This window comes from Cavia porcellus, unplaced genomic scaffold, assembly GCF_034190915.1.
Source record: "Cavia porcellus strain 051 isolate PalLab524CR breed Dunkin Hartley unplaced genomic scaffold, mCavPor4.1 scaffold_10, whole genome shotgun sequence".
NCBI lineage: Eukaryota > Metazoa > Chordata > Mammalia > Rodentia > Caviidae > Cavia > Cavia porcellus.
Window position 1 is genome coordinate 67,385,566 of NW_026947493.1, and position 24,024 is coordinate 67,409,589.

The 24,024-nt window shown below is 44.1% G+C and overlaps 1 long non-coding RNA gene across 1 annotated transcript in view; it reads left to right on the forward strand.

Moving 5' to 3' along the window:
• Positions 1–24,024, forward strand: part of LOC134477916 (uncharacterized) — a 36,790-nt gene that overhangs the window by 9,270 nt on the left and 3,496 nt on the right. The window contains exon 3 of the long non-coding RNA XR_010050226.1: positions 22,784–22,893. This is a non-coding gene — a long non-coding RNA (uncharacterized LOC134477916). The remainder of the gene's footprint in view (positions 1–22,783; positions 22,894–24,024) is intronic.

Here is a 24,024-nt window from a genome sequence, read left to right on the forward strand (position 1 = left end):
CTCATCAGTGCTCTCATTCATGATCCAATCACATCCCCAAAGCCCCACCTATGAGCACATGTGACTTTGGGGTACATTTAACTATAAACCATAACACTGGTGATGACTGGGGCAACATTGTAAATGTATTTAATATTACTGTCCTATATACTTACAGATACTAAGATGATAAATTTTATGTTATGGTTGTTTTACCACAATCAGCAAAATTGTTAAAAGAAGAAAAAAGGAAGGAATGGAAGAGTTATGAGAGCCACCCAAATTGTCACCCAGAGCCACAGCATAGCCCACACTGAGCAAATTTACAGCAATGATTGAGGGACATAAATGAAGCTCCCATTTGTCTTTACATGGTCTGAGTTGTATAGGTTCAGATGGCACAAGGAAAGCCCAACTCAAACTGGCTTCAGCCATAAAGACAGCCTGGTGCCAGAGGGAACTTACACAAAAGCTGGTGGCTCACAGGTATTCACAAGCTTCAGAACCACATGCTGGTTTGTTTAAACACAGATTTCTGGGCCCACCCCTATAGTTTCTTATTGAGCAGGGCTGGTATGGGACCTGAGAATTTGCATTTCTAGCTGTTGCCAGGAGCTGCTGGGCTGCTTTGAGAGCCATATGTTCTCAAATGCTTGCACATCGTCCATGTCATCAGGGTTCTGGCTCTGGTGCTCTAGGGTCTTACTTCTATTCTCCATTTCCAATTTGGCTTTAGATAATCTTCCCCAGGAGCTCTTAAATGTCCCCAGAAGCAGTCGCATGTCTACACATCATGTGGCCCAGAGCAGGATAAAGGTACTGTGACCCAGCATCCCAGAAGAATCCCAACCAGATCAATTTAGATCTGATCCTTCTCCCCCCAACCAGTCATGCTGGCCAGAGTGTGGGTGAAGTGGATTGGCTTCTATGTGGTCCTGGGGTAGCTCCAACTTCCCTGAAATCCCTCGGCTTCCAAAGCATGAAGTGGGAAACAGATGGTAGAGAGGCAGTCAATGGATACCCACGCCAGCACAGAAAAAGAAGTTTGAGGTGGGCAAAGGCTGGACACAGGAGCATGCTAAGGAGTTCAGAGCTGAGCCTGAAACCAGTGGACAACTGCTAAGTAATTCAACGGGGAATTGTGATTCAGTTTAGGAAGATCACTTCAGGAAAAGTTTGGAAGATGGCTGGGGAGGAGCCACTCAAAGAGTCGAGGACAGCAGCAATCTAAATGGTTCCCCCTCCCTACCCATTCACATCCTGCCCTTTAGAAACATTAGACTACCATGGAAATGCCCACCCCACCCTGCTCTACTTTTCTGCCTTTTTTCCATACACTTTTCACCCTTCTAACTTGCTGCATTCTTTACATTTGTTCAGTATTTCTTCTTTGTCTGCCCTGTTAGAATATCAGTTCCACGGGGCAGGAATTATTGTCCATTGGGTTCAGTGTTGTATCTCCAGGATCTAGACCACTTCCTCACACATAAATATCTTCAACAACTATTTTGGTCAGTTTCCTGTTCTTTTATGGTTTAGATCTAGAATGTTCTCTGTCGATGTCGCTCCCGGCCGGCAGGAAGGACACACGACAAAGTCTGGCAGTGGACAACCTTTTCTTTTATTTTCCTTCTCCGTACAGCCTGCCCTGGGATCGCTCCCAGCCGAAGCCTCCTTTGGTCCGCTCCCCGCGGCTCCTTTTGGGCTTCTACTTCCGGGCTTCTTCTTCCCCCCCAGGGGTGGCACCAGTATATATACGGACACAGTGTCCAATCATGTTAAAGTAAGCAAGGCAAGCTGATTGGCTAACATCATCAGTTGCCAGGCAGACTATATTGTTGAGCGGGTTGCTTACGCGGTAAGCAGGAAACTAACGTGCTCGATGGGAGGGGTAATCTACCTCAGGCTTTACTCTTTACTACAGGCCTCACGTCCGCCAAGTGAGGCGACCGGGCTCGGGGCTGCGGCTCCCAACATCTCCCCCTTTTTTATTTTTTATGAATGTGCGCATCGTAGCCCTTCCTGGACTGGGTGCAGAGGCTTATGCCCTATGTGTAGGCCCACCGTAGGTCCTTGGCTTAGACCCTGGTCGGCTGTCCCATGGTCTGCCAAGGCCCTGAGGCCCTCGTCCTTTTTCTAGGGCCAGGCACAAACTGGACGGAACCTGGATGCACACAAGCTTGCACTCATTTCCTCTCCGTAAAGAAATCCCCTCGGAGAGAAATTTAGACCTGGGCAGCATCTAACAGTCCAGCGGCTTACGTGCAGGATGGGGTAGGGCCTGGCTTAGGTTGAGTCGCACCGGGGGAGTACGCTCTTACCCGTCATTGACTCTCCTACCCAGCTATGTCATAATTTTTTTAGAGGAGGAGTGTGGGAAGCTCACCATCCCTAGACTCGGTCGTAGGCTAGGCGAGCGAGCCATGCATATGCCTGAGGATCTTCTTGTCCATTTCGGGCTACCGCTATTTCTATTCATCTTGTTGGTTGGTCTGTGATGGATCTCCGGTAGGGCAGGTCTGATCTTCAGTCGAGGGCTTTGTCGCCCGTGTCAGTCTCTCCGGTACCCACAGTGGTTCTCGTCCCGATTCCTGTGGGAAAACACAAACCGCGCCTCGGTTCCAGCTGACCACTGGATCCGGGCCCATCCATTGTCCTGTCAGGACATCTTTCCACTTCACCCACCCTTTATGGTTGGGGGAAGGGTTGCAGTGCTTCACGGCTGGGGAGCAATTATCATTATTTAAATTTAAAAAATTGTGTGTGAATAGTGCCATGGATAATCGTGCCTTTGGGGCCAGGCCTTGGCCTACTCCCCCTTTTTGTTTTTGTAAAATTTCTTTGAGGCTTCTATGAGCCCTCTCAATGATTTCTTGACCTTGGGGATTGTATGGGATACCATGTTTTAATTGAACCTCCATCATTTTGCAGAACTCATTGAAGGCTTTGCCTATATAGGCTGGTCCATTATCAGTTTTTAATATTTTTGGTTTGCCCCATGCGGCCCAAGCCGCCAGGCAATGATTGATCACATTAGACACTTTTTCACCTGTTTCTGCTGTTGCGAATATGACGTGAGAACAGGTGTCTGTGGAAACATGAACATATTTAAGAGTCCCAAACTCCTGTATATGTGTGAGGTCCATCTGCAAAACATCACCAGGGATCAAACCTCGAGGGTTTACTCCCATCGGTATGGCAGGTTTGTATGTGGCACAGGAGTCACATAGTCGCACGATATCTCGTGCATCTGCTCTGGAAACATGGAAATGGTTTGCTAGTGTCCTGGCATTGACATGAAACTTATCATGGAAGGCACGGGCTCGCTCGATTGGTGTTAGTAAGGTAAAAATCCATAACGGGCGAGTGGCAGTATCAGCAGCCACATTCCCCTGTGCCATGGGCCCCGGCAGGGATGTATGTGCTCTTATGTGGGTGGTGAAGACCTTATGGTGTCTGTTCTGAAGCAATGTCTGGATAGACAGGAACAGCCCAGCCACTGTGGAAGTGGATCTAATTAAACCGGCAGTCTCAAGCACTTGCATAGCATTGACCACATACCTAGAATCGGAGACAATATTAATGGCTTCTGAGAACCGTTCAAGAATCATTTTAACGATCTGCAGTTCCACCACCTGAGGCTGATCAGGTTCAAATTGTATGGTAACCGGGGGCTTGCCTAGGATCACATAGGCGCCTATCCCCGTCTTGGAGCCATCTGTATATATTGTAGTTGCTGGGACTAATGGCTCAGAGGCAGTAACCTTTGGAAAAATTATAGGGTGCTGAGTGACAAATGACAAGATAGGGTCTTTAGGGTATTGATTGTTTATATCCCCATGGAAAACACATCTCAGAATGGCCCACGTATCTATGCAGGCAGCCAGGGTCTTGATCTGGCTGGCGGTATAGGGTACTCGGATGGCTTGTGGTCCTGAGCCAAAATGTTGGACAGCTCTATCATGCGCTTCAAGGGCCAATGAAGCGACTGCCTCCGGGTAATGCTCTATGACTTTTGCAGGTGAGACCTTAGGGTGTATCCACAGTAATGGTCCTTTCTGCCAAATCACCGCTGTGGGCTGTAGACTAGTCTGTAGCAAACAGACATCAAAGGGTCGCCCTGGTTCAATTCTGTGTAAGGTAGCCCCACCTAAGGCTTTTTCCACTCTCTGTAAGGCAGCTCTTGCCTCAGGAGTGAGCCTCCTGTGGGAGGCTATATCTGGGTCTCCCTTTAGAAGGTCGAACAGGGGTTTGAGATCTGAATTTGGTATATGTAAATATGGCCTAATCCAATTAATGTCTCCCAATAGCTTTTGCATGTCATTTAGGGTCCTAACGCCATCCGTCCTAATGGTGACCTTCTGTGGAGAGACTAGCATAGGGGAGATTTTCGCGCCTAAGTAGGTCACCATTTCTCCTCCTTGAATCTTGTCGGGGGCAACATGCAGATTAGCTTGTCTCAGGGCCTCGACCAACTGGCCGAGCATATTATTTAGCATGTCTGGGTCCCTGCCGCTGAGCAAAAGGTCGTCCATGTAATGCACACATCTTATCTTGGGAAAGGATTTCCGTAGGGGGGCCAGTAGGGAATCAAGGTAAATCTGACACATAGTGGGACTGTTGGCCATACCTTGGGGCAGCGTTATCCACTCGTATCTGAGATCAGGGCTTTCTTGGTTAATGGTGGGTAAAGTAAAGGCGAACCTATGAGTGTCCTCTGGATGCAGGGGGATTGCGAAGAAACAGTCTCTAAGATCTATAACATAAACTGGCCAGGACTGAGGGATGGCTGAGAGAGCTGGCAGCCCCCCCTGGACCGCCCCCAGGGACTGCATCTGCGCGTTGACCGCCCTTAGATCATGGAGCAGCCTCCATTTGCCAGACTTTTTCTTAATTATAAAAATGGGGGTGTTCCATGGGGAGGTTGACGGCTTAATGTGTCCTAATCTAAGTTGTGTACTGACTATTTCTGACAAGGCTAATAGCTTCTCCTTAGGCAGGGGCCACTGAGGTACCCAAACCGGATCATTTGACCTCCAGGTGATTTTGATCGAAGTGGGTAGGAGAGCTTCTTCAGCGGCCCCTAAGAAAAACCCAGCCCTTGCCTACCTTTTTTGTTCTCTACTGGTATTGGGGATGTCCGACCCTGTAGGGCATTGCCCAAGCCTTTGCCGGGGGTATATCCCTGGTTCCTGAGTATATCCTTAGCCTGGGGGGAGCAGTTTGACATAAGCGTGACATCCATCTGAGTGAGGATGTCCCTTCCCCATAGAGACACTGGCAACTGCAACACAAATGGTTGGAAATGGCCCTGATGACCCTCCTCATCACACCAGAACAGGGTTGAAGCACTAACCTGAGGAGCTGACACCATCCCCAGGCCCTGCAGCGTGTTATCTGCAGTGTTGGTGGGCCAGTTGGAGGGCCAATCCTTTCTAGAGATAATGGAACGGTCAGCTCCTGTGTCTAGGAGCCCTGTTATATTCTTGCCATTGACCTTAAGTGAGAGCATGGGCCTTTTATGAAGTATTATATGGAGTCCCTCGAAGACTTCCCCTGAGGAACCGAAACCTTGACTTTCTCTAATTTTCTGCTTTGAGGGGAATCTCTTGTGGAGACTGGGGAGCAGCAAGAGCTGCGCTATCTTGTCTCCTTTATTGATTACCATAGTACCCACAAGAGATTGAACCATAATTTTAATGTGTCCTGTGTAGTCTGAGTCTATGACCCCCGGGACTACTATGAGACCCCGAAGGGCCGTGGAGGATCTCCCGATCACCAGACCCACGGAATTTTCGGGTAACGGTCCCTTAAAGGTGGTTTCAACCACTCGAACACCCATATCAGGCACTAATATAAGTCTGGAGGCGACACTGAGGTCCACACCTGCTGACCCAGGGGTGGCCCTTGTTGAAGGCTGCCATCCTGAGCTGTCCTGTCTCTGGGGCGGGGGCCCGCCTGTGAAGGGGGCCCCCTCTGGCCGTTTTTTGGCCCTCTAGCATCTCGTCCACAAATACGGTTGCCCTGAGCATCAAAGACCGACCTACACTCCTCAGCTTTGTGTGATCCCCTCTTGCATCGCCCACAAACATATGGTTCTTCATTCCTAGGGCGAGGCCTAGCATCTGCATTGTTTGGGCAATGACGTTTAATGTGTCCTGGCTCCCCGCAGGCAAAACACCCTTTAGCCTTACATTCCCCTTCTAACCCGCGAGGTCCCCTCTGCTGTACAGCCGCGGCCAGGAGAGCAGCCACTCCCGAGTCGGAGAGCGGCCCCCCTATCTCTCTACATATCCTAATCCAGGCGTTGAGGTCCTTGTTCTTATGAGGAGCTATCGCTGCCTTGCACTCCTTTGTACATTGCTCAAAAATCAGCTGCCTTACCAGCGGTCGAGCCACTCCCGGATCAGAAAATATCTTATCGGCAACATCTTGCATTCGGGCCACAAAGTCAACAAATGGCTCTGTGGTACCCTGAATTATTTTTGAAAGACACAAGGAGGCTGTTCCGGCACCACTTACCTGCTTCCAGGCGCGGAGCCCTATGGCATTGATTTGTTCATAGACAGCGCCGGGGAACTGAGTCTGATCATCAGCGTGCCGACCTTCTCCCATAAGCATTTCCTTGTTCCACCCCCGGTTTCCCCGACTGGCGTTTCTCTCAGCCTGCTCTGCAGAGAACTCTGCGTACCAGGCTCGCCAATCCAGGTAACTACCCGAGGGCAGACACGCCTTTGCCAGCTGAATCCAGTCCGCGGGGGTGAGGGGCCCAGAAGACAGGTTCTCCAGCATGGCAATGGTGTAAGGCGCAGTCGGCCCAAAGGTTGTAACTGCATTTTTAAGTTCTCTAATCTGCTTTATCTCAAAAGGCTCCCATGCATTACGTCCCTGGCCCATAGCTACTTGTACAGGAAATATCCCGTAGGGGCCACTATCTATCCCAGGTGGTGGATGTACCTCATGAGACAAACGTCCCCCCTGCCATAGCCGCCTGTAAAAATACCGACCCGCCGGCGGCGGAGCATAAGACGGCGGCCATGTTTGGGCGGAAAATGGGGGCCCGTGCATCACTTCCTGTTCTGGCGAAAGGGGAGGGAGCTCCCACGCGGCCGCCTCGTGGCGAGGGATCGCTTCCGGGAACAGCCCCCAAGGTGGGGCGGAAGGCTTCGCCTCCCTCTCGCGCCGGGGAGCGCTCAGGAGCTCTCTACTCCTCCGCAGACCAAGTTGAGCGGAGCGCAATTCGCGGCGCAACGCTGGGAAAGAACCCTGCGACTCCTTATCGAGCGACTTAGGCTCCTGACAGCTGGTCTCTTTGGCCTCCTTGCCATTCAACTTTCCCTCGTCCTCGGAGTCAGACGACTCCGAGGCTAGAGCCCCGTCCTTCTCCTTAGCATATTTGTTCCCTTTGACGGGCCCCTCTCGGGAGCTCCCTGACTGGGCCTGCTCAAATACCCTGCGTACTTTTGTAAGCTCTTGAGAGCTTTCTCCACAACCACCCTCGCTCTTAGTGTTGCTACCTAGCATGTTTCCCATCTTTTAATATGTTACTCACCGCGTGAGGCCCAAGGAATCCGCCACTTACGCGTGAGCCTGAGGGGAGTCTAAAAGCCCTGTAGGTGCGCGCCACCCAGAGCCCAGGCTTATCCCCAACTCACCTGTCTCGCAGCTCTGTACTGGAGCGTTGTCCGCTGTCACGTCTCGGGGGTGATCAGTCCCCGTGCGGGCCTCCAAATGTCGATGTCGCTCCCGGCCGGCAGGAAGGACACACGACAAAGTCTGGCAGTGGACAACCTTTTCTTTTATTTTCCTTCTCCGTACAGCCTGCCCTGGGATCGCTCCCAGCCGAAGCCTCCTTTGGTCCGCTCCCCGCGGCTCCTTTTGGGCTTCTACTTCCGGGCTTCTTCTTCCCCCCCAGGGGTGGCACCAGTATATATACGGACACAGTGTCCAATCATGTTAAAGTAAGCAAGGCAAGCTGATTGGCTAACATCATCAGTTGCCAGGCAGACTATATTGTTGAGCGGGTTGCTTACGCGGTAAGCAGGAAACTAACGTGCTCGATGGGAGGGGTAATCTACCTCAGGCTTTACTCTTTACTACAGGCCTCACGTCCGCCAAGTGAGGTGACCGGGCTCGGGGCTGCGGCTCCCAACAGTTCTCCACAAAGTCTCATGTGTTTAGAGATACGGCTTGTGGGAAGCAATTGGCCTACAGGGCACTCTGCTCATTAGTAGATTAAACTCACTGGGGGTGGGGCCTATAAGAGTGTATTCTTATCCCAGATCCTCTCTTCTCTTCCTCCCAAGGAAGGAACAGCTTTCCTCTGCCCTGCCCTGTCTAGCTGGAGTTAGTTGAATATGGACCAAATCCTCCTCAAACTATGAGCCAATAAAAAACTCTTCTCCTTTAAGTTGTAGGTGATAAATGGACACAATATTCCACAAATACAATTTAAAAGACAAGAGTTTTAGGTAGGCTCATGTTGTAATGGGAGTCAGTCCATGGTCAGCTAGCTACCAGGCATGGTGGAAAGGTGGAATAGAGCAAAGCTGCCTACTTCATGGCAAGCAGTGCCATAGAAGAAGAGGCAAGGAACCAGACATAGATCCTGAGATCATGTCTCTGTGAGACACACTCAGAAGTATACTCCACCAGTCCTGGAGAGAGTTCCCAAAACTGATCAAGTTGATGCTCCATCCTAACCACTACCACAAGTGTTTGTTGAATGAGTGAATTGCAACTTGAGAGCTCATAATGTTTGCTTCTGTGACTTTACCTAAGCTTGTCCCTTTGTCTGGATTCTTCTCTATCCCACTTCACAAACTTTCCAGATTTAACCAAGGCTTTAGCTCTTAGTCTATTTTTTGGCTCTACTAACACAACAAACGGAGTAAATGTGAAAGAAAGAGGTATATTGTGGCTTGTGGTTCTGGAGGGGCAGCATCTGGTGATGGTCTTCTTGCTGGCAGAGTCCCCAAGAAACTCAGAGGATCATACAGTGAGAGACATGAAGTACATTTGAGTGCACTGATCTCTTTTCTTCTTTTAAAAAGCCACCAATGTTCAATCACAGGGACTCCATCCTGATGACCTTATCTAATTCTCATCACCTCTAAACGTCATAGTTGGATTAAAGTTTTCATCCTCTTAATAGTTCACAATGATGATTAAACTTCTACATGATGTTCAGAGACAAACCATATTACACCATAGATAGCAAGCAAGCTCCCTGGAATTTCCCCCAAATTTCCAACCATGAAAATGATGAAAGCACGGTAGATTAATGTTTCTAAAGAGCAGGAATGGTGGGACTCTATCTGGCCAGTTTTCCCTGTAAGCACTGAAATGTCCACTCCAGGAGCTGTCTCACCTCTGTATACCACATGGTCCAGAGCAGGAGAAAGGCCCTGCACCCCCGTCATTAAGTGGTGCTCCTCTGGCTCTGTGCAGTCCCTTACCATTCGCTTGTCACAGTGCATTGGAAGTGCTCTGTTTTCCCCTGACTTTCCCATAAACTTTCATCTACATTGCAAACACACTGCTTGATATAGTAGAACATCGATATGTTTGTTAAGTTTTTTCTTTTTTTGTAAGTTTGTGGAATTTATGAATTAAGTAGTTATATAATTGGGTGTTCTCAATTATTGTTTGCTAACTGAAAGAACAAAGAGCAAAACATAAATATTTCTTACAGTTGGTTTCCAGAGTAGCCATCTTCACCCTGATAATGACATACAGAAAAGTGATACAGCTTGTCCCATTTCAGCTGTGCTCACAGTTACTTGCTCTCTAGATCCCTTAAAGGCAAAACCTTCATTTAGAGACCATCACTTTATAGTCTCTACTATAAGGGCTGAGCATCTATGTTTAGCAGTAGAGATGGATTTGACCAAAGAGTAAAATCAAATCCATTCTCTCATTGGCTACAGCATGGCAGCTACTGCAGAGCCCAGTGACAACCAGGTTCAAGGTAGCCAACCCCCAGCAGGGCCATTCTGAAGACACCGACAGCCTGACCAGGACAGTGAGGCCAAACCAGGGCCACTTGGAAGCTCAGGTTTTCATGAAGACCAGCCATGAAATTTCAGTTTTCCCGTCTCTGCACAGCTCTCAGGTTTCATGTCTTTTTCCAGGCTCTACCTAGACAGACCATCTGGCAAGGCCAGTTGCCTGGATCTGTCCCTCTCAAGAAACAATCTATTCTCATAAAACTGCAGATTGTGAGAGCTGGAAGGAGTGTTTGACATCATCCTAACCACAATATGCTACTTTATAGATAAAAGCATTGAGTTTGAGACTTTTGAGGCAGCAGACAAAGGCTATTGTTGATAATTCTAACGATAAAAAAGCTCTTTGACTGGCGGCCCAGATTTTAACTAGAATTCTGACAACAAATGTCTGGGATAGATCACAAAGAGGGCCTATTCCTCCTGGGGATGCCATTCTGAGCAGCTAACAAAGCAGTGAGTGCCTTCAAAGACCAGCTCAAAGCCATTCTCCCCCATTGCGCTAGCCCATGAGGATCCTCTTATCTCTGAATTTCTAGAGTATTCAGTGAGAACCAATTTACAATGTTGTAATATCTGATATTTTATCATCCTCTGATTTTTGAGCATCCCTTCTCCTTTGTCTACTGAACTCTTGCTCCAAGAACAGAAACCACATTAATGTTTAATGTATAATTTTCACAGTGAACAACTGGGCTCTTAACTCAGAATAACTGCCCAGCAAATATGTGTGGATTGTTTATCACTGTGAGAGGACAATGCCATGCAGTGCCATGACTTATTTGTGATGGGTCAGCCTTATTAGCTCTGAACAAGGGCAAACTTTTAGTGATGGTGGTGCATTCAATACCAAAAATGATCTGCATTTAATATCAAAAATAACCTGCCAACAATTTCCTCCACTTAATTCTTTGGTATTTGACATACCATTTTATTCTCCAAGTAGTCAGACAATAATTTTTGCTTCATTAAAAAAATGACATTTTACAATTTAAATTAATAAGCATTTATTGAATGCTTCCAATCTGTAAAGAAAGGTTTTGGATAACCCAAAAATGCAAAGAGAAATACAAGATAACCTCTACCCTTGGTATTTTAACCTACCAGAAAAGATAAATACACACACAAATCAAAATAATGAAAGGCAGGATGAACTAAACTGCAGAAAGAAGTTAACTAAAGGACACTGGAAACCCAGAAGAATCAAGGAAATACAGAAATCAAGGTTAACAGGGACTTTAAACTTGCTCCGTCTAACTCTCCAAAAGTTACTTGATCATCTATGTAGGTTATGTTTGAATACCTCTGGTGATAAGAACTTGTCTCTAAGACTTCTAGTTCAACTGGTTTCCTTCTCCTAGCACATGTCTGATCACTGGGGCAGTTCAGTGGACACTTCTTTTAGTGACCTGTCATGTTGTATTTGCAGGTGTATTTGTAAGTGTGTACAGTTCTACATAAGTACTATAAAACATGTGCAAAAGAAGAATGCAAGATGAGATAAAGATAAAATGTATACTCCTTGTGAAATGATCTTATATTTTATTTTAATAGTATTTATCTACCCTCTTTGCTTTCATTATACTTAGGTAATTATAAATAATGTTCCAAATGCTTAGTTTTCAATCACTTTATAAGCATGATGGCTTCATATTATCACAAGCTAATATTCTAATATGTACTATTTTCATACAATTTGACCTACTGTTAATGACAGTAGACGCATTTCACACTGCAAATTGTCTTCCTGATAATTTCAAATGTTTGGCCACCTTCAAGCCAGATTTGACTTTTTTTTAAAATTAATTATTATTATTATTATTATTTTTTTTTTTTTTTTTTTTTACCGGTACCAGGGATCGAACTCACAGGCCCCAGATTTGACTTTTAGCTCACATGTTAGTCAGTTTCCCATCACTGGGACAAACTACCTGGTATCTACAATTTAAAGGAGAAGAGGTTTATGTTGGCTGATGATTTTCATAGGAGTCGGTCCAGGTTGGCGAGGCTCTCAGGCAGGAAGGCATAGCCGAAAGGTCTGGCAGAGGAAAGCTGCTCACAGCAGGGCACCCAGAAAGCAGAGTGGGAGAAGAGAGGGGGCAGACAGGGACAAAGGCGGAAGCAGAGGTCATGCCTCTAGTGACCTGCCTCTTCCCATCAGGTCTTTACTCCAAATGGCTCATTCAGTGGATTAGTGCACAGATGAGTACGGTGTCCTATGATGTAATTGCCTTCCAAAAGACCCCCCCTCCTCTGAACACATGAGGTTTTTGGGGGACATTCTAGATCTAAAGCATAGCACCTTATAACATGTCTGACAAAAACTCCTTCTGATTGCAAGGTAAGTGCCAACTCTGCCTTATCCTTGGTGTCCCTTGTGTTTCTATGTGTCCCTTGCAATAATCATCTAAATTATCCTTACATAATTATCCATTATGTAGGAACTACTTTAGTTATTCAAGTTAATATCTTCACTGGGAACTTAACCTCCTACACCTCATAATAACTCATAAAGGCCACCAAGGAGGGAGGCTATCTTTGCCAACCCACCATATTTCGGAGCCTCGCTCTTACCTGAGGATGCCTCAAGGACATGAGGGACTCTACACCTTTGTGCTTCCTGTATACTAATAGATCATCATGTATACCCCTGATCTAACAGGACATCACTGGTTCAGTAATCACTTGCAGTAATTCTGCAAGCTTTGCAGCCATTAAACAAATAAAACCAAATTGTGTGAATAAAGTATTATTAAGCCGTAAAGAAGAACAAAATTTTGTCACTTGAAGAAAAATGGATGGCTCTGGAGATCACTGTGCTGTGCAAAATAAACGATAAGAAAAGACAGATATCACATGTTCTTCCTAATAGGTGGCCTCTAAAAGAGATACAGGAAAGTTGGAGAGAGACCATTTTTAGAGAAGAAGGAGATGATGGGTAATGGGAAGGAAGCTATCAAAAAAAGGTCTGTGAAGGGAAATGAGGTAATTTTTACCCGGCACATTTGAAGACCTTGAAGACATAGTTGTGAGAAGCAGAGGAATGAGAGATGACAAAGTCTCTGAGTCACTGGCTTCCAAGTAAATTGCAGCGAGTGGTCTGCCAAGGCTTAATATTGCTTATTTCTTTGTGCTTTCAAGTAGTGCCTGAATGTTTTCCTAATCACATCAAGCACAGCCCATAAATCCTCCTTTGTATGTCATTACAGCTCCAGTAACCAAATGCTGAATTTTTTTTCAAAATGCAGTTCATTTAAGGTGAATAAAAAATACACTTGAATTTCACTGATTCAAAGAACACGGTTGGAAGTGTAGCTTTGAACAATGCCACTTTATAGTGTCAACCCAGGCTATGCCTAACTAGGTAGTGACCTGGTAGGAGAAAATACTTAAAGCCTGAGAACTTCAAAGAAACCTGGAGGCTATTTAATTCAATGTTCTCAGTCTACTTCTATGACCAATGTTGACTTGGTACATTTCCCTCCGGAGTGCAGAGCACTCATGGGTCACGGGGGTGACTGTAGTTGGACCTGCTGAGGTGTAGTTGGGCACTTGTGTTGCCAATGGCAGTAGAATACAAAATCCTAATGCAAACACAGATTCATCTCAGCAAAATTTTTTTTAAAAACCACTAAGAAGGAAGGACTGACCAGTATAAGAAAAAGAACAGTAAGAACGAAACTAAAAAAGACAAAGTATGAAAACAGTACATGTATTTGCAGAATATATGGCAAGGGAATAGTGCCTATGATGTACTTTTAAGGTCCAAAAAATTTGTATAAAATTAACAATTCACTAGAAATCTAGGCTTCTACTCTTGCAGGAACTGGTAGATAGAGGTGCTTTCTTGATGATTATCTTTCAAAGAGAGTACTCCAAAGTCCTCAAGAAAAGCATTCCTGGGATGAAAAGCTTACTCGGCTTTTTATATACATCTCTGAGGAGGAGAGAAAAAAAGTGGTTGTCTCAATTACCAGGTGGGTTAACCATATAGTATGAAACCCTCCTGTTGCTTGAGGACTGGTAGTTAATGCTAAGAACATGTGTAAGATGGTATGTATCTACTTGTCTGTAAAACAAGGTAAGAGTTCCTTCTGTCTTTGCAATCTCTGCAACTGTTTGTTGGTGCTGTGTGTTGCATGTTGCTTTGATGTTTATTCAGTCATAAAACTGCTTCCTTTCTTCTCTACTCCTATGGTGAGATCTCCTGAATTGGCAGGTGATTTTGTTTCTAATTCTATTTCATCCCCATCTGGCACCCACTGCCAGCTAGCAGTGCTCCCTTTGCTTGGCACTTAGGTCCTCTCCATGTAGAAGAATCCCCAGGGAAGCCAAACTGTTTCTAGAAGGTCCCCTGATGTATGTTGTGAGTTGAATTGCACCTCCCTGAGCAAATACATTGTAGCCTACCCTAAAGCACTTCACAGTGTGAACTTATTTGGAGACAGTCATTCCAGAGGTGACAGAGTTAAAGAGATCTTAAGATAGCCCAACTGCAAAATGTCTAGTAATATTCACAAAAAGGAGAAATTTGACACACACAGAAGGAAGATGATGTGAAGAGATACCATCTGCAAGACAAGCAGGCAGACGTGGGACAGATCTGCCTCCACAGCCCTCAGAAGAAACCAACCCGAACCACTGACACCTGCATTTGGACTTCTAAAGTTCTGTTATTTATCCATGGTAGTTTGTGGTAGTTTTTGTCTGACAGCTTCAGCAAACTCATATGGCAAACATGGAGTCAGAGTATGGATATATCATTGCATGAGGTAAATATAATTTTAATGGCTGTGAAGTTTGAGGCTGTGGCCTCCAAGGGAGGAATCAAAACCAACAAGCATCACCATCCATCACTATCACCTCTCTTCCATCCTCAAAAGCTGGAAACTCAGTGACCAATCTTGGCCTTATTAGGACCTTTCCTAGTCATGCAGGCCATGCTCAGGTCACTACTTTATTATATGCAGGCCTGAGTTTTATTAACAGTTCAAAGCAGAGCCCCAACTTTCAAAATAAATGACACATTACTGAAGAGTTCAGATATGTACTTGGAGATAGCAAGAAACTTTGTTCTAAGGTCTCTCTGTTCCCAAACAAGGTAACCAGATAGTCTTCAACTAAGTTAAATATTTATAAAAATTGAAAAATAATATGACTGAGTGCATTTGGCAAATATACTTTTAAATTTAAAATGCTAGATACATAACCATACTGTTTTTGTTAGTTCATCAAACAGAATAGTTGTGCTGTCATTGAGTATTCATTTTTTATGCTTTGATTTTATAATTTGAACAACTACTTCTAAGATCACAATATATATATATATATATATATATATATATATATATATATATACATCAACTAGTGATGATTTCTTAATGTTATTTTTTTTGAAATTCTGTATCATTTCTATTCTTCTTTCTGTTTCATACTTTTTAAAAATAAATGTTTAGAATGTTTTATAAATGACCTTGAATCATGGTGACTTAGAACCTGCAACAGACAGAGAGGGTGCCAGGACTCCCACTTTTCAGTTGCTGTGACTGCTCAGGGGAACGCCCTGCAGGAGCTTCTGAGTTTCCTCCCCTTCCAGGTAGATGTGGCCCCACACTTAGTTGTGGCCTGCAGACACAGATATGGCCTGCACTTCAGACTCCTCCTCCCTCCACTGGAATGCAATCATGCAATACCTAAGCCGCATGGTCTGTGTCCAGGTTACACAAGCTGAAAAACAAGACCCGGCTTTGTTCCCCTGTAGGTGCAGGACCAGCTTATAGTAACAGAGTGGTGGAGAAGGGACAACTTCCACTCCAAGGCTTTTCCACATCAGCCTTGTGGCTTTTTAAGCTGGGTTCTAAATAGTTCTCCATATTTTGTAGGTCCCATAGGTACTCAAGGAGATTTCCTAGAACCGGAATTGATCTACTCTGTTCCATTCTTTACCTCCTGTAGCTTTGATCTCAACCCTTTGCAACTCCTGATTCTTCCTTAGGTGACCCCTTTACTTGACCCCAGTGTGGCCCCTTCCATCTTAGTGCTGGCACACAAGCTTCCTGATCTGAGTTCTGAGACCTCCTTGGACTTACTTAGGACCTGGCACATGAGCTGGGCCAGAAACTTATAGCCACACCTCAGTTTCCATAACAAACTCAGCTCAGGGGCATTCAACAAGAGGCCTGGCAGCTCAGTGCCTGCAGCCCGCTTTTTTCTGTTTTCTACAAGGTGGGAAGCCTAAGCATATTATCTAGGAGAGGATTTGGGACCATCACAAACTCCTAGAAGTTGTACTCGGTGGCTTGGAATGCCAGAAATATGTCCCCTGGGTGAAGGTTTTCCAATCCTGAGATTCAAACAAGATATTTATCTTTTTAAATCACTCTCTGGCTTAAATGCCACTGAGTTTTATCTTTTGTGTCAAATGATTTGAAATCTGCTTATTACCCCCAAAGCTTTATAACAGTGATACGCCTAGAAAATCAAAAAGCCCTTTCACATAGTTTTTATTTGCATTATCTCACAAAGTCTGTAAGATGAAAGAATTGTTCTTTGCAGTTTACAGACCAGGAAATGATACCGTGGGAGGGAATTTCCAACTCACAGCCAACCAACTTGATGTAGCTAGTTTAGTGACTCCGCCCTCCATGATCCCATTGTTTTGGACTAAAATACTGGTGTAATTCCATTCTCAAGGGCAGAAAAACAAAAGCCCATAGCTCCAGGCATTTCATCAAGTTCTACCTTCTGAAGGAGAAAACTGAGTAGATGTTTCAATTTCAATCAGGAAATGCAGTGAATTTCAATTGTTCTTTCTTAGTTACTATTTATTAAACTTCAAATGCATTCTAGAGGAGCAAATATAGAGAAAACGATCTCATTTGAGTTACTGTTTTAGAGAACTAGCTGCAAAAATGGTGCTAGTTATCCTCAATTCTTCAGTACCTTAAATCTGTCCAAATAAGTGAGGTCCAGGAAATCTGTAAACTGACTAGAGCAGAGGCTGCGACTTGTCTGCCTCACGTTCATGTCCTCCCTTCTTCCTTCATAATAGAGCACTCGCTATTCTGGTACTTACTATCGTGGGCAGCCCAGGATAAAGACTGCATTTTTCAGCTTCCCTTACAGCAAGATTAGGTCCGATGACTAAGTTCCGGCGGTTGAGTACAAACCAAAGTGTTATGAGCAACTTCCAAAAGTGCCAGGTTAGAGGTAGCATGTAAGTCTGGCATTGTTGGCGCCTCCCTCTTCTACTTGGCAGAAGTAGCGATGTGATGGGCGTGTCGGATGACAAAAAAGCGAGATACAAAAGACCTGGCTTCCTGGAGAACACGGTTGGGATATATGCAGCGTGATCACAAAGCATGGTGAATGTTTAAGTTGTTTAAAAATCTTATTGGAGTAAAGGCTACATCACCAATAATCCTCCTTTCTTCGAACACGCTTATCTCATTATTCTTGCCTTGCTCTGAAAGAGGCCTGGAAGTCCTTCTATGAGTGTCTTTGGTTGGGCTGTCATGGCTGCCTTGATGTACTAAATCAATTAAAAATGTTTACCTTTTATGGTTATTTTTGACTTTGGAGAAAAACTAGAACATGCACAGTGCCAAATCTTGTGAAAAAGTAGGTGAGGACACGTATGTTTCTGTTTGAGAGAATTTTTCATAAGCAGGTCATAAAATACAGAGAATGTCTCAATTTAAAAATCCGTTACAGTAAAAAAAAAAAATATTGCTATTCATCTCCCCTCAAAAGACACCCTTCCACTCCCACCAGCTTAAGAGTGCATTCTATCATTCTTGGCAATGTGTCTTTTACTGTGATAAGATTTTTTAGTTTAAGCATTCACCATATCTTTGACTGCCCCTGGTAGATACTTTTCTCTGAAATCATATATATGAATAAAAATAAAACTTCTGTCTCTCTTAAATCTCTGTTATTTGGGGACTTTAATTTTCTTTTCTTTTTTTTTTTTTTTTTTTTTTGAGACTAAAACCCAACAAAACAAAACAGAATAAAGCCAATCAAAACACAGCAGTGAAAGTGGGTACAGAACTCAAAATAGGAATATAGAAAATCAACAATGGCTACCATAATATATTTTGTTATCTTCACAATACTTGTCCATACCATCACACGTAGCAAAATCAAACAAACCAAAACAGAATAAGACCAGTCAAAGCATAACATGGGATAAAACTAAATAATAAGTCAGAACAAAACAGAACAGTGAGAACAGTACTGCACACTGTTATCTTCAAAATAGTTGCCCAGGTTACCAGACACAAAACAGTAAATAAAACAGTAAGATGGAGCAAAACATTAGAATCCCTCACCAGCTGACAGAATGCACACTGCCACCCTCCAGGTAGTGCTCTGACCACCAGCCCCAGGCCTGCAGAGTCAACCCCACATGAGAAGCATCAAGCTATTCCCTTCTCCTCAGCTGCTGTCCGCTCACCCCAAGTCCACTGAATCAGTGGGGGATGGGGAACACGCTCTTCTGGTTTTTCAGCCCACACATTGGCTGGCTCACAGGAAGGCATGCTTTCTCTTCTGACTGAGGCTCTTTCCAATCTGCATGACAGAGCCTGCTTCAAGGGAAGACTTGGTTTCTCTTCTAGTTGAGGCTCTTACAGTTGTTTTATTATTTTTTAATAGCCAAATATATTCCTAATGTCCACATTATAGAAATGTATATGAATTGTCCTCCTGCTAAGGAATAGGATCCTTTATACTGTGTCTTCTTGAAATGTTGAAAAATAAATGATGGATATCTGATTTATGAAGTAATTTTGCAAGGGATTATCCTAATAGGATTTACACTTTGAAAGGAATCTTATTCTTTCCTTTACCCTTATAGAGCACCAACTCTAAGAAACTCTATGTACTAAATGAAGGAAAAAGTTAAAGAAAGACCCTGTAGTCTGTTTCTGGAAGCAGATGTGTGAACATTCAACTGTGAACTACAGTAGAGGTGTCAAAATGATATCAGGACAGTTACAAGGCCAATCAATTCTGCATGAAGAAATCCAAACTCTTCAGGAATGTAATGCATTTCTCTGGAATTAATAAGCAGAACATACAGAAGAGTGTCAGGAAGTGTGTAAAGAGGGCAGGAGCCAGGTCATGTCATTGCTGCTGCCTTCCTAAGAACAAGACACCAACAGCAACCTTAAATCTTGTCCCCAGGTGTGTCTTTTAAAGTAAGAATGCTCTTAAAACTCAAACTTCTAGGAGCAGAGACTGGAACGATAGTTATCAGAGACTGGTATGAGGGCAGGTCAGGGAGAGATGTTGGTTAAAAGACACAAAATTTCAGTTTTACAGGGTGAGCAAGTTCAGCAGAGCTATTTCATACCATGCTAACTTTAGTTAATAACAATAATATGTACTTGAAAATTGCTGAGATATTTTAAGTGTTTTCATCACAAAAGTGGTAAATATGTGAGATAATGCATATATTAATTAGCTTGATTTAGTCTTTGCACAATGCGTACATATATCAAGACATTTTGCCGTACACCATAAATGTACACAATTTGTATTTCAATTTTTAAAATGCTGCTAATGAGGACATGGCCCTTGAGTCAAACTTCAGAAAGTGTCTTTCTCATTTTCAGCCTCCTCAGGGCATCGTCAGCGTCATTAGATCTTTGTTCATCCATAGTAGCTGCTCTTTTAGTGTTTATAAAATGGATGAACAAATACATGAATGAAAGTAATAGTACAGGATTTTTGAATGTATGAAACCTGTCTTGGTCACTGAGACACAATGCTCAATGCTTACAATTTAAAGGAGGGAAGTTCATTTTGGCTCACAGTTTTAGAAGTTTTAGACCCTGGTTGGTAGGCTCAAACACATAAACAAATGTAGTAGAAAGGGCTCCTATAGAGGAAAGTTGCTCATGCCATGGTGCCCAGGAAGCAAAGAGAAGGCAGGAAGTGGGGAGGGAGATACATCCTTCCAGGTCATGCCTCCAGTGACCTGCCTTTTCCCATCAGACTCCACCTCCTACCAGCAAGTTAACTATAGCACGGCCCATAAACCAATCACCTTCCAACACATGAGGCTTTGGGGGCCACTACATATAACAGTATCTATTTTATTTTTCTAGTGCTGACAGTAACAAAATATCACATAATGAGTGGCTTAAACAACAAACATTTATTGCTCATAGTTCTGGAAAGGAAGGATATGGAAAGATAGGTTTTATGATGAGACCTCTTCCTTTGAATTGTGGGTGCTGCCATCTTGCTCTGGGCATATGGAGCCTCTTTGAGTGCACAGGTGGGGAGACTTCTGGGATCCATTACCAACTGTCCTATAAGATTAGGGCCCCATTTTATAATCTCATGTAGCCTTACTTACCTAATTAAAGACTTTATCTCCATAGTAACTACTATAGATCACCTAATATTGTGGTTTTATGTGTTTTTTTTCGTTTCATGTTCTTCTAGGAATTTGTTTTATTGTCTTGTTTTGATCTATTTTTCCCTATAATACAGAAAGGATAGATATACATGTAGAGATTCACACATGGGGAGAATTGCTAAACAGTTTACAGGAACAGATTATATAATGCATGATATAATGAACAGATACTCTGAAGAGACACTAAGATACCCAGTGCTAATTCTGTAGCATTATGATATAAAATCTAGCAATACTATTATTCATTGTTCAGAGTGATAGTAGTCTAGTCCCTTATGTTCAATTTCAGCAAACGTAAAGATAAGGACAGCCACTTTGAAGAGAATGAGAGATGTTATGGAAGTCATTATTGATTTTCCCAATGTCAGGTCTTGAAGACCTAAAAAGCCTTCATCATCCTGTTATGATTAGATTAGTTTATAACGTTCAGTATGTATTCAATGTGTGTGAAGATGGGGACAACTATTTGGAAGAAAACTAGAGACAATAAGATCTCCAGTGGACTTGCTTTGAAATCCATGTTTCTTAAAATTGTTTCCTTATGATCTGTTTTTTTATGTTTAATCTTACCCTCTTTAAAATAAAAAAAAAATTTAAAAAAGACTTTATCTCTAAATACAGTCACATTGAAGTTTAGAGCTTGTTATGGTTTATGTTCCAATGCCCCTCCCCAAGCCTCATGCAATCATGGATACAGCTGAATCCAGCGTTCATGATTGGTTCATTGTTTAGCACTGGGATTGATGATGTGAGTGCTACACCCACCAGGGGTAGAGATTATATACAGGGTAAGGGCAGAAAGAAGGTTTGTCTTTTCTCTTTTGCATGGTTGGCTCTTGCTGCTTTGTGGGGGCCATGAACAGCAGCTCTGCTATGCCACCCTGCCTTGGAGCCAGCTGAGTATAGACTGAAACCTCCAAAACTGTAAGAAAAAAGCCTTACCTTCCCTAATTTTGGGCACCTGGTATTTTGTCTCAACAATGAGAAAAAAGTAACCAAGACAGAGCTCCAATACGAATTTGGGGAGAAGGGAAAAACAATTCAGTCCTTCAGAGTATCATATTATGTAATCTGAAAATGATTCAAATCAGCACAGGATCTCTCAGAAATTACATTTTAAAATGGAAGATGATTATATTAACAATAATTGCATGGACATAAAATGACCAAACAATTCCAACCTAGTGATACTGCTAACGATAATAGGAGTTAGCTTTCAGGAGTCCTCCACAGACTGGGCCAGGACCAGGGTGAGGTGGGTGAGTTGCCAAGGCTTCGCATGGAGGGAGGTGAGCACTGTCAGGGTCACATGTGTGCAGCTGGGCACTGTTCAGAGCCCAGATTGAGCACTCCCATAGGTGTTGCACGACAACTGCCTACTCATCTTTTCTAGTCTTGGTTCATTTCCAATTTTCCTCCAAGGAATGAGTTTCAAAACTGTTTTACTTTGGCTTCTCCTAGAATCTAGATTTAAGGCACAGATTTGAGCATAACTGGTTTATTTGGGAGATGCAGGAATCACTGGAGGGTAGTGATGGAGAAGAGAAGGCTGCCAGTAAACTGAATCAGATACTCTGGTGGGGACCTTTACCCATGGGAAGACTGTGGTGGGAAACCCACTTCTTAGAATCATATCCTCAGATGTGCGAGGAAGCTCGAGTACTTACACACCACCTCATGTTGGAGTTTGTTGAAAGCTACTCTGGGGACTATGGCACCTCTAAGCAAAAGAGAGGGTAAAAGCTTTCACGTACAGAAATGTAGCTACTACAACTTTGGGCCCAAAGGATACTGGACTTAGCATGGATAAGGGCAATGACACTGGCTGTCACAGAAATGGAACTTAGATATTATTGGAAACAGTTCTAGCTCCCCTGCAACAGGACACTCAGCCTGACCTAGATCTGGTTACTGGGTTGGCCCCAAGAACAGGACATCAGTTGCTTGGGGCTGTTGAGTAAAGGGCTGAAGGGGTGGATTCAAAGGAACTACACTGAGAAGCAACTGATGAAAGCCAGAAAGGAGAATCTAGGGTGATGTCAATAAAATTGAGGCTGGGAAGTCCCAGAAAAAGGAAGGTTTGAAATAGAGGAGTATGAAATAAAGCCTAGAGCAAGTCCTGTACCAAAATAAGGGAAAATATCCACAGTGGTTGTATACAAAGCTCTCAGGCTCCCACAGCGCTGGGCAGGGACTAGGAGGGAGCATAATGAGAACAGTGAACAAACAAGTGGTTATGGGGAAAAGGGGTGCAGAAGGGAACACGGGAAGTGTTCAGAATGTGTGTGTGTTAGGATCCAAAAACTTTGAGAAAACGTGTGCTTACATCTTGGAAATCACTAAAGCCCTTCATTCTCTGTCCCAGGTCACAAGCAGGCAAGTTCACCACGTCCTCCCACAGCACTGCGCAGATGTCTCCATGTCAGCAAGGAGACTGCTGGAAGCCTGTCATGGAGAGCCGGGGGCACAAAGAATGTAGGTCAGCCACCCTGCTCCCCAAGCTGCCTGCATGGTGTGGGGTACTGGTTAGGGGCTGACACGGGTGTTTCTGCCCTTGGGGAATTTTCCAAGCCCAGGGGAGCATTTCAAAGTGGACCTCAGACTGAACATGGGGAAACACTGGACCTTGTTCATCCAGGCTAAGCCTCATGCTTAGAGATATAGATAACAGATCTCAGATAGTAGAAGTCATCAAACTCATTCCTATGGCAGCTCCTAGAAGGAACACTTTTCTTTCTCAAGTTGCATTCACTATATCTCTGACTACTAAGCTCATTTTTAAATTGATCAAAGGTCCTTCTCCACGTCTTCATGGGATAGGATTCATTGTGAGTGAATGCATGGACACAACACACACAAATCTTTCTTGGGACAACCCAGGGTGGACTTTTACAATGGACTGCCTCTTTTGAGCATCTAGCATGGCCCAGACACTGTGTAAAGTGCCTGACATGTATTCCCTTTTAATCAATCATCTCCTTTAATCATCAGGGTCCTTTGCCACACTTAGGCTTGCACTCAGTTCCACCTGATTTGTGTTGCTGTGCAGCCCTTTCTGCCAAACAGCAAAAGGCTTGTGAGGCTCAGTCTAGCACTCTCAAGATTCAGGGTCCAGACGTGATCCTGCTGCCACTCAGTTGCGGTCATTCAGGGTCACTTGCCTTCCTCTCTGGGCTTCAGTTTCCTCCTTTGTACAATGATGGACTTGGGCCACCTCTTCTCTAGGCCTGATCATGTTCTCATATTCTGTATGCTACTTAGAGTCATCGCTGAGCACATTCCAGATTTGCCCTTCACAAGCAGCTGCAAATGGAGTGAAATGGGTTGATTGGATTCGTGCCATTTCACTTTGCTCATTTATGCAGCCACCAGTGAATATTTATCATGTAGTTTCTAAATGGAATGTTCACGGAGATACATCCTTTGAGAAATATTACAAAGTGAAAGCTTGAATTTAGAATGTGCCAGGGATGACTTCATCGTCCACGCTGTTTGCCTGATCTCATGTCTTTGGGTGAGCTCTAGGAACCTGTTCCATTACAAAGTTCTTTCATCTTCTGTTTTCACTCTTTCTAGTTTCACTGGAACATGTCTTCAGCCGTAACA